Source organism: Pseudonaja textilis, chromosome Z (genome assembly GCF_049901715.1).
Source record: "Pseudonaja textilis isolate UNSWEBS1 chromosome Z, rPseTex1.2, whole genome shotgun sequence".
NCBI lineage: Eukaryota > Metazoa > Chordata > Lepidosauria > Squamata > Elapidae > Pseudonaja > Pseudonaja textilis.
The window spans coordinates 115,885,501-115,900,761 of NC_142008.1; the positions used below are offsets into that span (position 1 = coordinate 115,885,501).

The window sequence follows — 15,261 nt, forward strand, 5'->3', positions numbered from 1 at the left end:
ATTTTGTTTATATTTGCATATGTGGACACCATGCTAAATCAATCCATTGATTGGTCAGTTCTGGTTTAGATTTGAGTTCCCTTTGTCATTCAAAATGCTCTTATACCTTAATTTTTTTCCCCATATTAATTGTATTCACATGTGTCAGTGCCTCCATCATGGAGAGCCAATTTGCTATTTTCATATTATCTTTCTTTGATTTTTCCCCATACCAACAATAATGCATTCCTAACAAAATGTTTTTGAAACTATCCATGTATTTTATTTTCTGCATATCATAGAAAAACATGTCACCCCAATTGGAGATCATGTCACTCCAAATGTCATAATATTTCATATCTCAGATTTACCCATTCTTTCACCCAGACAACTTCAGAAGCTTGGTAATGTAGCACCCAATCTGGCAACCCAAAGTCCCCTTGTATCTTGTAGCAACTTCAATCTTATTCTTGCATTTTTCCATTGCCAAACATATTTTAATATGATTTTATTTAGTTCTTCAAAAAATCCTCCCCCCAATTTTATTGGAATTGTTTGAAATAAGAATAACAGTCTGGGCAAAATATAATTTCTCAACTACAAAACTACCAGATCTCAATTGTTTAAAGAAAGTAACATCCTCATATAATGTGGAACACATGTAGAAATGTAGAAATTTCCTGGATAAAGCATAGGGTAGGTTTCATAACCAGGAAGATTATTTCATATGAATTATGATGATTTTCCCCCAAATAAGCTCTCTCAACCCTCTCTGCCTAGCATAAGACTCCTGTAGTGTAACTATGGGATAACATGCTTAGTGCTTTTAACACTATACAAGTAATCCTTGGGTTATCACCATTTGTTCAATGACATTTCAGATTTACAAAGGTGCTGAATAAGGTGGTCTTATGATGGGTCCTAGGAGTTATAGCCATTTCAGCATTATTGTGAGGTGCCAGAATGTTACAGTGCCCATAATGTTAGTGCCCATAATGTTACAGTGAGCTGTGGTCATGTGATCACAATTTCTATCATTCCCTACCAGCTTCCAAGCAAGCAGATCAATGGGAAAGCCAGCAGGAATTCAGTAGCTACAATCATGTGTGGTTCTTGCTTAGCAGTATGCTTGGTCCTTGTTTTAGTGATAATAAAACAAGTCTGTTGCTGAGCAATGAAATCACATGATTTCAGACTTTATGGCCCTGTCTTTGTGACAGCTTGTGGTTTCAATTGCCACAGTAGTCCAAGGACTTCCTATAATCTTTGAATAAACTACTGTAATAAAATTAGAAACCTTTTAATAGGATATTCAATATTGTACTATTCTATTGTATCAGTGGAGAGAATTTCAGAGAAGCTTTCATAAAGAGCACATTTTACCTGCCAAGGGTGTACATTCCAGAATTGTTCCTTGGTTTCTTCTCTCCTATCTCTGTGCTTCCACCTAGATGTCTGAGTAGCATGTAAGGCATGTGCCAAAGCATGAACTGATTGTAAATGTTATAGCTGTAGCCAGTCATGCTCATTTCAAAATAAAATGCAGGGAGATCCTCCAGCCTCTCCTCCCCAGTACATGCCTCATCAATGTTTCTTGCTTTGTCAGAATTAGAAACATAGCAATCAAATGCTTGCTCCCAGAAATGTTTGATAAAGCTGTTTCCTTTTGCATCGGCAGGCTTGACCTTCTTAAGAAATTCCTGGAAGTCCAGAATCTGTTTGGAGTGAATTGCAAAGGAAAGAGTCCCATGGAACATCTGGATATCAAGTCCTTTATGCACAACATGCAGTGTGAAATCTATCTGGGCAGTTGTAAACCATACTCTTCCTGTAGAGATTTTCTCTTCATGTTCAGAATCTGTTGGAAGGAGAGTTGAAGCCACTGCAATAGAAGCCAACCATATAAAGGCTGTAGTTTCACCATGTGTAATGACTACATTGGCTTTTTTCTCTGAAAATATGTGAACATGTTTATCTATTTGGTACAACACTTCTACAAAGTCACCCAAATGAATAATTTGGTCAAGTCTCTCAGCAAACTCTAAACAAATTCTATTCTGCAAAGCTTTAGCTCCAGAGTCCTTGAGAAATGTTCTCCAGCTTCATCATCTATGGTGAGGAGTCCTGCCCATTTCCACCTGAAATGCAGAAGGAGTTGGACTAAACCTTCATACTGAAGGGCTTCATTGGGGGCCATGTAATAAAAGGAAGATACAGGTGAGTCATCAGTGACTTTAGATTCAAATGACCCATAAGAAATCTTAGGGTAGAAAGGCACAAAACATGAGAATGAGAAAGGAACATATTTGTTTGTTTCACTGAAGCCTAGTAAAAAAACAGATCTTTTTCTTCTAAACCCTTATAAATGCTTGATTTAAGAGCATAGATAACATATTTTCATGAGTTAATTTTTTTCTACTTAGTCATAACTCAGATGATTTATTACTGAAAGTAATATTCTGATTTAATCTTCTATAGATGATGTCCACTGGAATCAAGTTAATTATGACTTCTTACAAAATAAAAAAATATATATTACAACCACAGTTTCTGGATATATCCATATCCTTAATATACTGTAGATAATGTTTGCATAATTGTAATATACTGCAATTCCATACATTAGATCCTACCTATGGAATCTTATACAGGTGAAATATATCTGCCATGCATGATGATGTCTCAGAGCACAATCCTCCAATGGTTCCTATGACTTTTCTTTTAGTATGACATATGTAATTGGGGAAAATCATATGCAATTTGAAGAGCAGATCCAGACAACTTTGATAGGTCATCTTTAATTCAGAGTAGTTGTCATAGATGTAGAATCCAAGAGTGACATTTGACAAGATCTGTTGATTCTCATTGATCTCATTAATGGCAAATACTACAGCCAAGGTGTGTTGGTAGAACTTTGTCACCATCCTGAAAATAAAGAAACCAGCCTTCACAAAATAATTCCACCATGCTTTATCTCACTAAAAGTGATAGGAAAGGCCCAACCTAACAAAGACAGTTTTGAGGCATTTGTACTGGAATTTTCCTTTTTTTTGCAATCCTTATAGCTGTCTACATTTTAGTAAAGTACTATAAATGCTATTCTCCTTTGGTGCTCCTTGAGGTTGGCTGTTTTGTTGCAGTTGCTTTATTGTACAAACTGGGTAACATTATCAATGCTAGTCCAGAAAAAGGTCTACAACTGATAATGTTACCTAATATGAGTAATGAAAAATCTGTAAGAGAACAACCAAGCTCAGAGAACACCAAGGACCCCTCTTTCAATACTGAACAGCAAATACTCTCCTTTATTGGTATTTTGTCACATGGAATGTAATTTTAGATGCTACTGGTTAAAAAAAACTTTAATTAGGAACAAATGGTAAGCAAGAGAATGAAATTGATCAACTGCTTAAATTCTACTTAAGAAGACTGGGTAAGTTGGAAAAGAAGAGATGACATCAATCTTTAAAGAAGTGAACTTATATCCTTAAAAGAGAACATTTTCCCTCATGCACATGCTAAAAACAGATTGCCTCTGTGTTAATATTTTCCCTTAATAATCGAGATTCTCTGTTCAGTCCCTAGTAGTTCTAAATTCTGTAAATCTCTCTCTCTCCCCCTTCCCCCCTCTCTCCTGTATATCATCCATCTATCTATCTATCTATCTATCTATCTATCTATCTATCTATCTATCTATCTATCTATCTATCTAATCTATCATCTATCTCTAGATACAGATATGATAAAACTGAAGGGTCCTTGTTGTAGAGCTTAGGAGTCACCAAGGACCCCTCATTTCAACCATGAGGAAAACATATTCACATTTACTTATATAATAGAACAATCTACAAGATAAGTAGAAATTTTAATTGAACCATTAGATTAAAACCAGAACTAACATCGTATATGAGGGCAGGAAATTAATACTTACAGTGAAATTTGTATTGACTCCTAAGAAGGGTTTTGAATGAAAGAAAATTTAGGGAACAGATAATGAATATGTGACACTATCCCACCAATGAGGAAGTCACCTGCCTGTACCATTGATGCTGAATATGAAGGCCATCATTTCTAGTGCACTTAATTGATTGTGCTTTGTTTGCCCTGTGGTACAGCAGCATGATTACAATCTTCATCAACCATTGGGCAAAAATTCTATCAAATCTTGTCTCTTTCAAACTATGGGGAAGCACTATTTCTGGTACTCTCTAGATCCTATATTTAGATAAGTTGGCTTTAAGCTTTAGAAAAGCATTTTCTTTGGCCAAAAGACTCAATAGATAAAGAGACTGAAAGGATCAAAGTCTCTGACAATGATTCTGCCTAAATGTAGCTGTTCTTCATCTCCACTGAAGACTTCATTAAGATATGTTTTGTTCAGGGTCACCTTAAAGCCACTAGAGTTTTGATCTGGCATACTAATTACAGTATTTATGAGAACTAAAGGGAAATTAAGGTATGATGCCTTCAGTAGCAAAACCACTGAAGTAAACATGTTGATTGATAGAACATTGAAAGAACATTTGCTTACAGAATTATTACAACTATGCTGAAATTTCAGAATGAACCATAGTGATAAATTGGATGTGCAGAATGACAGGTTGTTGTGGGTCAGGATGCCTAACGGTTGGATCCTTGGTAAACAAGGTCTTTAACTTCTTAAATGCCCATTAGCTCTTTAACAGTTTAGGGGTTGGGTTGGCCGTGGGCATTGTGAACCCCCTGTCTTCAATAGCTCCATAACGGGCAAGGCAATTTCAGCAAAGGAGGAGATGAATGGTTGGTAGAGGTTTGCGAACCCCAAGAAGCTCTGAAGCAGCTTTCTGGTGTGGGGAGACTGCCAGTCTTTGAGTTTGACTGGATCAATCTCAACCCCCTCATTTGGCACTTGGTAGCCCAGATAGTCCAGGCAGGTCTTATGGAATTCACATTCTAACAGCTTTATATACAGTGTAGCCACAAGGAGTTTTTTTTTTTTTAGGACCCAGCACACCAGTTTGAAGTGTTCTTCTAGGGTTTCAGTGAAGATCAAAGTGTTATTTAAGTACATGAGGACTCCTTTGTGTAGGTGCTCATGCAGCACCTCATTTATTATTTGCATGAAGACTGCAGGGTGGGGATGGGGGCTGTCATCTGAAAGGCATTACTTTGAATGGAAATCTATCTGAAGAGCATTTTAAGACAAGTCTTCACCTTCTTTGATTCACACTCAATAGTTAGCCTCCTGCAGTCTAGCTTGGTGAATACCTTTCTTTTTGCCAAGTGGGCTAGCATATTCTTCATGAGGGCCAATGGGTAGGCTACACACACTGCATTAATTCCTCTAAAATCTGTGCATAATCTCATTGACTCATTGCTTCTTGTCCTGCCCTTAGGGGTTTTGGAGAATAAGTTGACTACCTCTTCTGCTATATGTCACCCCTAGTCCTTCTTTTTATTAAACCAGACATACCCAATTCCAGCAGCCATTCAGAAAACAGATGACAGATAATCAGAGTTGGAAGGGACTTTATATATCATCTAGTCCAATCCACTGTGGGATACCCTACACCATTTCTGACAAATGGCAGTCCAATATCTTCTTGAAAGTCTCAAGTGATGGTGCACCCACAACTTCTGAGGGCAATCTGTTCCGTCAGTTGATTGTTCTTACTGTCAGAAAGTTTCTCCTTATTTCCAGGTTTAATCTCTCCTTGTTCAGTTTCCATCCATTATTCCTTGGCTGACCTACAGGTGCTTTAGAAAATAGCTTGACTCCTTCCTCTCTATGGCAACTCCTCAAATATTGGAAGGGTGCTGTCATGTGTCCCCTGGTCCTTCTCCTTACTATACATTCTTTATATGTTTTAGTCTCCAGTCCCCTAATTATCTTCATTGCTATTCTCTGCACTCTTTCTAGATTCTCAACATCTTTTTTACATTGTGGTGACTAAAACTGGATGCAGTATTCCAAGTGTGGCCTTACCAAGGCATTATAAAGTGGTATTAACAATTCATATGATTTGATTTTATCCCTCTGTTTGTGCAGCCTAGAACTGTGTTGGCTTTTTTGGCAGCTGCAGCACACTGCTGGCTCTCATTTAAATGATTGTCTAATAGGACTCCAAGATCCCTCTCACAGTTATTACTTTTGAGCAAGGTACCACATATACTGTACCTGTGCAATTTCTTTTTCTTGCCTAAATGTAGAACCTTACCTTTTTTCAGTATTGAATTTCATTTTGTTAGATAGCGCCCAATGTTCAAGTCTGTCAAGATCCATTGTATCTTAAGCCTATCTTCTGGGGTGTTGGCTATTCCTACTAATTTGGTGTCACCTGGAAATTTAATGAGTTCCCCATCTAGCCCCTCATCCAAATCATTGATTAAGATGTTGAAGAGTACTGGGCCCAAAAAAGAGCCTTGGGGTACCCCTGCATATTTCCCTTCATTTAGATGCAGTTCCATTGAGGACTACTCTTTGAGTGCGGTTGGTCAGCCAGTTTCAGATTCCATATGGTGATCTGGTGAATCCATCTCGTGATAATGTTGTATAACCCACATTTTTCTATTTTATCAAGTAGTAGGTTATGCTCTACTTTATCAAATGTCTTACTGAAGTCCAAGTAAATTATATTGACAATATTCCTCTGGTTGACTAATTTTGTCACTTTGTCAAAGAATGTAATAAGATTTGTCTGGCATGATCTGTTTTTGACAAACCCATGTTGGCTTTTGGTCATTACTTTGCTTGCTTCTGGGTGTGTGCTGATTCATTGCTTTGCTATCTTTTTCAGAATCTACCCTGGTATTGAGGTCAGGCTGATGGGTCTTAGTTTTCTAGATTTATTTTTTTCCTTTTTTGAGATGGGAACTACATCAGCTCTTTGCCAGTTTTCAGATAGTTCCTCAGTGATCCAGGATCTTTGAAAGTTATAGTTCAGTGGTTCTGAGATCATGGCAAATTCCATTGAATTCCATTGAATCAAATTCTTTGATTTTCCTCTATTTCATCATCCATAAATTAAGTTCATGGCTCCAAAGCAATACAGGTTGCAGAATGGTTGCTATAAGAAAGTTGAATGATTTATAATTATTGGTATACAGGTAACTCTCTGCTGATGACCACAATTGACCCCAAAATTTCTGATGTTAATGAAATATTTGTTAAGTGAGTTTTGCCCCATTTTATGATTTTTCTTGCCTTAGTGGTTAAGTGAATCACTGCAGTTAATAAATTGTTCTGATCTAGGCTTCCCCAACAGCACAAAGCTGACTCCTCATCCTGATAAACCCCTTTTGTTTAGTTTACAGTGAATTCCTCTCCATCAAAGTCCCAGCCAACAATCTTTCAAGATATTTGAATTGATTTTATCAGGCTTGGAGAGTTGCCAAGCTGATATCTTTCAGATGCCACACAGTAGCAGACAATACTAGGCAAGAATGAAGGAACAGATCTTCACCCAAATGAACTCCTGCAAAATCCCACTCCCCTTTCACTTCTTTTTTATTCCCTATGGGGAAGGGCCATTCATCATCCACCTGTGGCTTTACTTCCAAGTCAACCCTTGTACATTAGCTGTTCCTTTCTTCTGGCAGCTCTGTGCATGCACATACTGGGAACAGGCTCCAGCTCTTCTTCTTCCTCATTGATGTCTGACTCTGAAGGCAACTTATAAGTGTCAGATGGCCTTGGCCCCATCTCTGCCTCTGATGCAGAGCACTCATCAGAGCCTTCCCCAGACATCAGGGCTGGTTCATGTTCTAACCTAACCTCCTCACTGTCTGAATCTGCTGTCAGCTCTACCACAACATAAATTAGTAACCTGGTTGTTAAGTGAATCTGGCTTCCCCATTGACTGTGCTTGCCAGAATGTTGCAAGCAGTAATGAGATGAACCTGGGACACAGCAACAGTTATAAATATGAATCAGTTGCCAAGCATCTGAATTTTAATCACATGATCATAGGGATGCTGGAAAGGTCATAACTGTAAAAAGTGGTCATAAGTGACATTTTTCAGTGCCATTGCAACTTTGGATGGTCACTAAATGAACTGATGTAAGTCGAGGACTACCTGTATATAATATAATGCATTATATGACAGTAGTCACAGAGATTATTCAAATGTGTTCTCTCAAAGAATTGGCCTATTCATTTTATACCTCTGGGTGCATCATTTAAAAAATCTTTGGAAGTATCCTCTTTTCCATCAGCTATTAAAGCACAAAGTTGGATAATGGTCATATTAATGTGTTGTTCAGGAAGTGTACCCAAATATTGCTATCTTATTTTCCCTTTCCAAAAACCATAGAATCGGATTCCTTTGTGGTAATCAAGTTTCTTAAAATGATCCATTTGGTGATCTTCTTAATTTATTATTGCTGAACTTTTCTTTGCATAATTGTAGATTTTTTTGTGTTTTCTATATTTCCTTTTTATTGTATGCATCTTGGAATTATATTAATATTGTAAAAGAAAAAGATAATGTGCAAAAAAGGAGAAAAAGAAAACAAAAAGAATGGAAAGAAAGAAAAAGAAAAAAAATTAAAGAGAAGGATTTGCTAATTTCTGTGGCCTAGCTACATCACGGTGACAGCAGCCTGTCTTTGACAGCTGTAAATATGTCATCAAGGAACTGTCTTTTAAAGATTACTTCTCAAAATCACCCATTGTTCCTGAAAGCATGTCCCCCATAATGCAGAAATAGGCACCAAAATTATTTTATTTATCAATATATCCAAGCAAGATATAATTAACAAACAACTGTCTAGCAGTTAATTAAGTTATAATTAAATTGTAGTTTACATTGTTCACATCTATTTATTACTTATACAAGAGAAAAGAAATACCAGAAGGTAATGTGTCACATAATCACATAGAGTTAACTTGTCTTCCTAGATGTTAAGAGTGTGGAGCTGCATCATGGAGATCTAGATTATACTGTGAAGATAAAGGTTTATTCTCTAGCCTGTGGGTTGGTTTGTTAGTCTTGTGTTGGGTTTTGCAATAGGAGATTTCTCCTTATTGCAAGACCCATCACATGACTCAAAGATGACTCACAGCTAACCCATCACAAGCCCTGCCCCAAGACCTTCACTTAACATCCACACCTGAAGCAATTTTCAACAAAATATTGACACCCCTAAACTGAAGATATTACATAGCCTGGTAATGAAATGTTCGGGAACTAACTCACAAGCTCAAAGAATAAACCTTTACCCTCATTTTACATCTGACTACAGATATTTGCCCACTAATGCAAATCTAGATTATAGTCTACAGTAGCCCAGCTAAGCCCACAAATTTCTCTAAAATTTATATCTTTTTTGAATAAGCTGTTCTCAATTTTTCAATTCTGGTCTTACCACAATAATATAGCATTTAGGGGGAAAATACAACTGAATAACCCAGCGCTAGAGGCCAAGATGGAGAAGATCTCCACAGCCACCATGTATTTTCCTTTGGTGCACAAATAGGTTGGGATGAATGACAACCAAATGCTGCAAAACACCAGCATGCTGAAGGTGATGAACTTGGCTTCATTAAAACTGTCTGGCAACTTCCTGGCTAGAAAGGCCACAGTGAAACAGGTAATAGCCAGAAAACCCAAGTAGCCTAAAATGCAATAAAACATGGTAACTGAGCCTTCATTACATAAAACAATGACTTCCATAGTCATTGAGTGCACATCCACATCAGGGAATGGGGGAATTGCCAACCACAGAATACAAATTCCTGCTTCAAATATGGAGCAGATGAACATAATGGAATAGCCAGTCTTTTCCCCACCCATTTCCTCATCATGGATGCTGGTTTGGTAGCCATGAAAGCCAAAACTACTGATATTGTTTTTGCCAGAATGCTAGAAAGGGAGACAGAAAAGACAAAACCGAAAGTGGTCTGGCGAAGAAAGCAAGTTGCGTGCTTAGGTCTTCCAATAAACAACAAGGGATAGAGGAAACAGAAGAGGAGGAGATGAGAAGAACGTAGGAGAGACTTTGATTGTTGGCTTTCACAATGGCCATATCATGGTACTTCAGGAAGATGCCTAGCACCAGAGCTGTGATCAGAGAAAGTGAAAGTGCTGAGAAAGTTGCAGTAATAACCAAAGGATCTTCAAAAGTGAGAAAGTTTGGAATTTTAGGAAGGCATTGATCCTGCAATTTGTTTGGATAGTGATGCTCTGGACATCTGAGATATGTTTCTGAATCTGAAATCAATGAACATAAATTTACTCAAAAGGAATCACAATTCAAATCTCTGGTGTAACATGCTCACAGAAACCAGATGCATATTCATATAGTTAATGTAATGTAGCAAAGTATTCTTATATTAAATGGCTCTGAAAATTGCCCTATTATTTGTAGGTATTATTTTTATTTATTTCCTGTCTGGAGTATATGGGTAAATTGTGATTTGTCTGTCATCCCTTTGCTTTTGAACGTGTTACAGATCCATCTTTCTACACCATGGTTTAGGAACAAATCCTTTAGATTAGCCAGGAAGTTTCTTCAAATAGTTTTCTAGTAGCTGTTGGCAATTGTTGCTTTTGTTCATGTAAAATAGCTTGAAATGGACAAACAGTTGCTTTGCTTGGGGCTCATAAAAGCAATTTTCAATTAATTATACAATCAATCCAGGGATGGGATGCTACTGGTTTGGCCTGGTTCTATAGAACCGGTAGTTTGAAGAGCAGCAGACACTGAACCAGTTCGGTGTCTGCTCCTCTGCTTGGCCCAGCTGCCTGCCCAGGCTCTTGGCTGTCCTTTTCCCTGCTTCTTCAACCTCAGCTGCTTTACACAGCACAGCTGAGGTTGAAAAAGTAGGAAAAGAAGACAAGTTTGAAATTCTGTGCAACCACGCACAGCACTTGTCAGCGGTCTGGGTGGCACAGCTTAGGATTTTTGGAAATAGTTTACACATACACGCAAAATGCTCTCTCACCATGGGTGGGATTTTACCTGCTGGAGAACTTTTGAATCTTCACCCATGTCTCCTTTAGCTGATAAGATTGTGTTTATTACTCTCTCTCCTTATTTATTCTTTCTTGATTCTAAACTATTAAATTCACAGTCTCTAGATTATTTTGTTCAATTATTTTCCAGATTAGAAGATAAGATGTTATTAAATGAACTGTTGTGAAATATTATTTGTGAAGTTCATTTAACTTAAAATGAGTGATTCTAATAGTCAAATGCTAATGGAGAAATATTGGAAGATCAACAATTGTGTTCCCTAACTAATTAAATATTTATAAAGGAAAAGTTGCATTCTCGATCATTTAATTTTTAAAAATATTTTATACACATACTGAATCTGGAGAATAGTTTTTTACATTTTTCTTGAACCACTTGCTATAACTTTGCACAATGTATCCTACCCTCTTGGCTTGAGAACATCCCATCTGGACACAGAACACAATCATAGCAGCAAAATTTCTTTTCCCTCCTTCTTTTTCTTACAGTAGCCAGGATGGCACTTTTCATTACACAGGGCAAGAGGTGGTACCTATCGAAAAATATAGAAATAGTTCCAGTATTAAGGAAATCCTTGCAGGACCCACCTCACATTTGATGCTTCACTCAATGTATTTGGAGGAATTATCTATGATATGTTTCAGAATAGGAAACTGTATCTCTTTATTTTCATACTTAGAGTGATGGATGTTTCAACTAAGATAGCACAAAATAAAATAACCCATTGATGTAATTATTTTAGCCAGGTTCTTAAGACACACATGGACATCTAATTATTACTCTTACTTGCATATGTTTAATTGAAGCGACCCAGTGTGTTTACACAAAGGAGCTTTTCCAATAAGCAACTGGAATTGACTGATGTTTTCCTTGAAAATGTTTCTCTTCTACTCCAAAGAAGTTTCCCAGGATAAGAAGCTAAATGTTTTCAAGGCAAAAAACCTGCCTTTGGGAAAAGCACCTTTGGGACCACAATGACCTGGATGATTGAGAATTTCTATAGACATTCAGTGAGTTTACACAATATGATAAATTAAACCAAATGGGGTTCTGCCTGTTCTGGAACATGCTTATTATATTGGCAAGTTTCATGAAATAGGCTATTGCATTAAGTGATTATATTGGTTCATCCGTTTGGGCATAATATATGAATTCAGGAATTAAGATTGTTAATCCCAGTTTGGAATGTATTGTCTTCTGTGTACTCAGAGAATACATGTTTCGGCTTATCTAGTTTTCCTAGTTTCTTTGTAGAAGGAACTTTCTGTGGGGTAAAAAGGTCTTCTCTGGACCACAAATCATTGTTCTGATCTACTAGAATCATCGGAAATGAATACTGTTGTTTCAAAAACATGACTGTTATTTTCCCACCTGAGTGAAATCTCTCTCCCATTCAATTTTTCCCTCATCAATAGTAAATGCCTGGTGAGGGATCCAAACCTTCCAATTTGGACCTTGATATAGGAATTATTAGAAAAAGTGACCAAGTTTGTAATATCAAATCCACCTGCCAATTCTCCATGTTCATTAAACGTGATTTCATCTCCAGCACTATTGTTGAATGAAATCCTCTGAAGAAATGAATGAAGTTGCATAAGAAGGAAAAATAATGTAACAGGCTATAAAGGATTGCAATGTCTTTTCTCTCCCCTGTTTGAAATGCCTCCTGTTTGAAAGGCAAATCACACAACGCATAGACGATGCTCATTCTGTCAAGGACCTAGGAGTACTCATCTCAAACGATCTAGGCTCCAGAGCTCATTGTAACAGCATTGCCAAAAGGCATTAAGAGTTGTTAACCTTATTTTGCAAAGCTTCTTCTTTGGTAACATTTAATTGCTAACCAGGGCATACAAAACCTTGCCAGACCAACTCTTGAATACAGCTCATCTGCCTGGAACCCACATTGTACATTGGACATAAACATGATTGAGTGGGTTCAAAGGTATTTCTTGAGAGGAGCACTCCACTCCTCTACCCACAATAGAATTCCCTATGCCTCCAGGCTTGAAATCTTGGGCTTGGACAATCTGGAACTGTGCTGCCTGTGGTCTGATCTAAGCATCATTCACAAAATTGTCTGCTATAACATCTTGCCCATCGAGAACTTCTTCAGCTTCAATCACAATAATACACAGGCAAACAACCAATACAAACTTAAGGTAAACTGCTTCAAAGTCGATTGCACAAAATACAACTTCAGTGACAGAGTGGTCAACGTCTGGAATGCCCTGCCCAACTCCATTGTTATAGCCTCAACCCCATCACAGCTTCAACCTCAAACTATCTACCATGGACCTTACCCCATTCCTAAGAGGTCCTTAAAGAGGGTGTGCATAAGTGCACCAGCGTGCCTACTGATCCTGTCTTACTGTTCCCATTTATCTGTATTTACTTCCTTTGTTCATGTTTATGTTCATACCTGTACTTGTTATCCTTACAAGTTTGACAAATAAATAAATAAATAAACAAGGCAATGATTGAAATAGCAAATGTTTACTTGGATTCTATTCTTTTCTTTAAATTACAAAACTGTACCTCACTTATTTTGGCTATGTCCTAAGGCTGAATTCACTGTAGAAACCAATTGTGTTTGGAAGAATTAGCAATAAAAACTGATACCAGCCTGAGTATAGACAAATTCGAAGAAGTAGCGCAAGATTGGAAAATGTGGAGAGACTTGACCCATAGAGTCATAGACCCATAGACTCATGGAAACTTGGATACGTCTGAATGGATAACATCATCATTATTTTCTTTAAATGATTAAGTATAACATTATGGCAGTGGTTTAGGAATTACTCTAATTAGGAAAGTTCAGATGGGAAGGTATGTGCATGAGATATTTCCTTAATTTAAACATACACTCTTCCTTTGTATGTGATCATACATTTCTATAAACAAGAGTGTCATAGAAAAGAGATGAACCTCATCTAAATAACAACAACAACACCAATCATCATCATCATCATCATCATCATCATTATCATCATCATTATTATTATTGTACACAAAAATGACAGTATACACAGCAGACAGAGATAACCATGCTTGGTTTTGTATCACAAATCACTAGTCAAACACTTCCCAAATGTTTAGGACTTCATGATGTATCAGAGGATTATGCGAGCAGATCCCAGTAAGGTGGCCTTCTGCAGCTGACCAATGGTGATCAGCTGACCAATTGTTTTTAAGTTCTTGTTTGTGTCTTTAGGCACAGCACCCAATGTGCCGAGTACCACTGGAACCACCTGCACTGGTTTATGCCAGAGTCTTTGCTGTTTGATTCTCAAGTCCTGATATCTGGTGACTTTTTAAAGTTGTTTCGTCGATTCTGCTGTCACTAGGTATGGCAATGTCAACGATCCACACTTTTTCTTCTCCACAATCGTGATATCTGGGGTATTGTGTTCCAAAACTTTATCAGTCTGTATTTGGAAGTTCCACAGTAGTTTTGCATGCTCATTTTTTACCACTTTTTCAGGCTTATGATCCTACCAGTTCTTTGCTACAGGCAGATGGTAGTCGTGACACAAGTACCAATGGACCATCTGAGTGACTGTGTTGTGACATTGTTTGTAGTCAGTCTGAGCTATTGTCTTGCAACAGCTCAGTATATGATCAATGGCTTCATCCGCTTCTTTGCAGAGTCTGCATTTGGGGTCTTCAGCAGATTTTTCTATTCTGCCTTTGATTACATTTGTTCTGATGGCTTGTTTTTGGGCTGCAAGAATCAGGCCTTCTGTTTCTTTCTTCAGTGTTCTGTTGGTCAGCCATAACCAGATCTCTTTCTTAACTACTTTTCCTTGGATCTTTTCAAGAAACTGTCCATGCAGTGCTTTGTTACACCAACTGTCAGCCCGAGTTTGCATCACTGTTTTCCTGTACTGATTTTTGCTTTGGTGCACTTTGAGCAGCTTCCTCTTGTTGACTTCAACACTGTCTTTCACATAATCTGCCAGAGCATACTTCTCTTCTTCGACTGTCTGCTTCACTTCTGCTGCCTGCTTTTCTGGGCAAATATAGCCTGTCGACGTCATTACGTGGGTGTAGCGCATAGTATACGGTCATCAGTTTTCTTGTTTTCCTATCCAGGCTTTCCAGCTGTGCCTGTGTCCAGTTTATGATCCAAGCAGTATATCTGGTGATGGGTATGGCCCAAGTATTTATAGCTTTGATGGTGTTACTGCCATTCAGTTTGCTTTTTAGGAGTTTTCTGACCCTTTGTATGTATTCTTTGCTGACCACATTTTTCACTTGCCCATGCTTGATATTGTCCAGATGCAGTATGCCCAGGTATTTGTAGGCTTCAGGTTGGTGGCACT

The 15,261-nt window shown here is 37.7% G+C and overlaps 1 pseudogene; it reads right to left on the reverse strand.

The window, feature by feature from the left end:
* Nucleotides 1-14,049: 14,049 nt before the first annotated feature.
* LOC148124305 (uncharacterized) lies at nt 14,050-15,007 on the reverse strand (annotated as a pseudogene).
* Between the last annotated feature and the right edge of the window lie 254 nt (nt 15,008-15,261).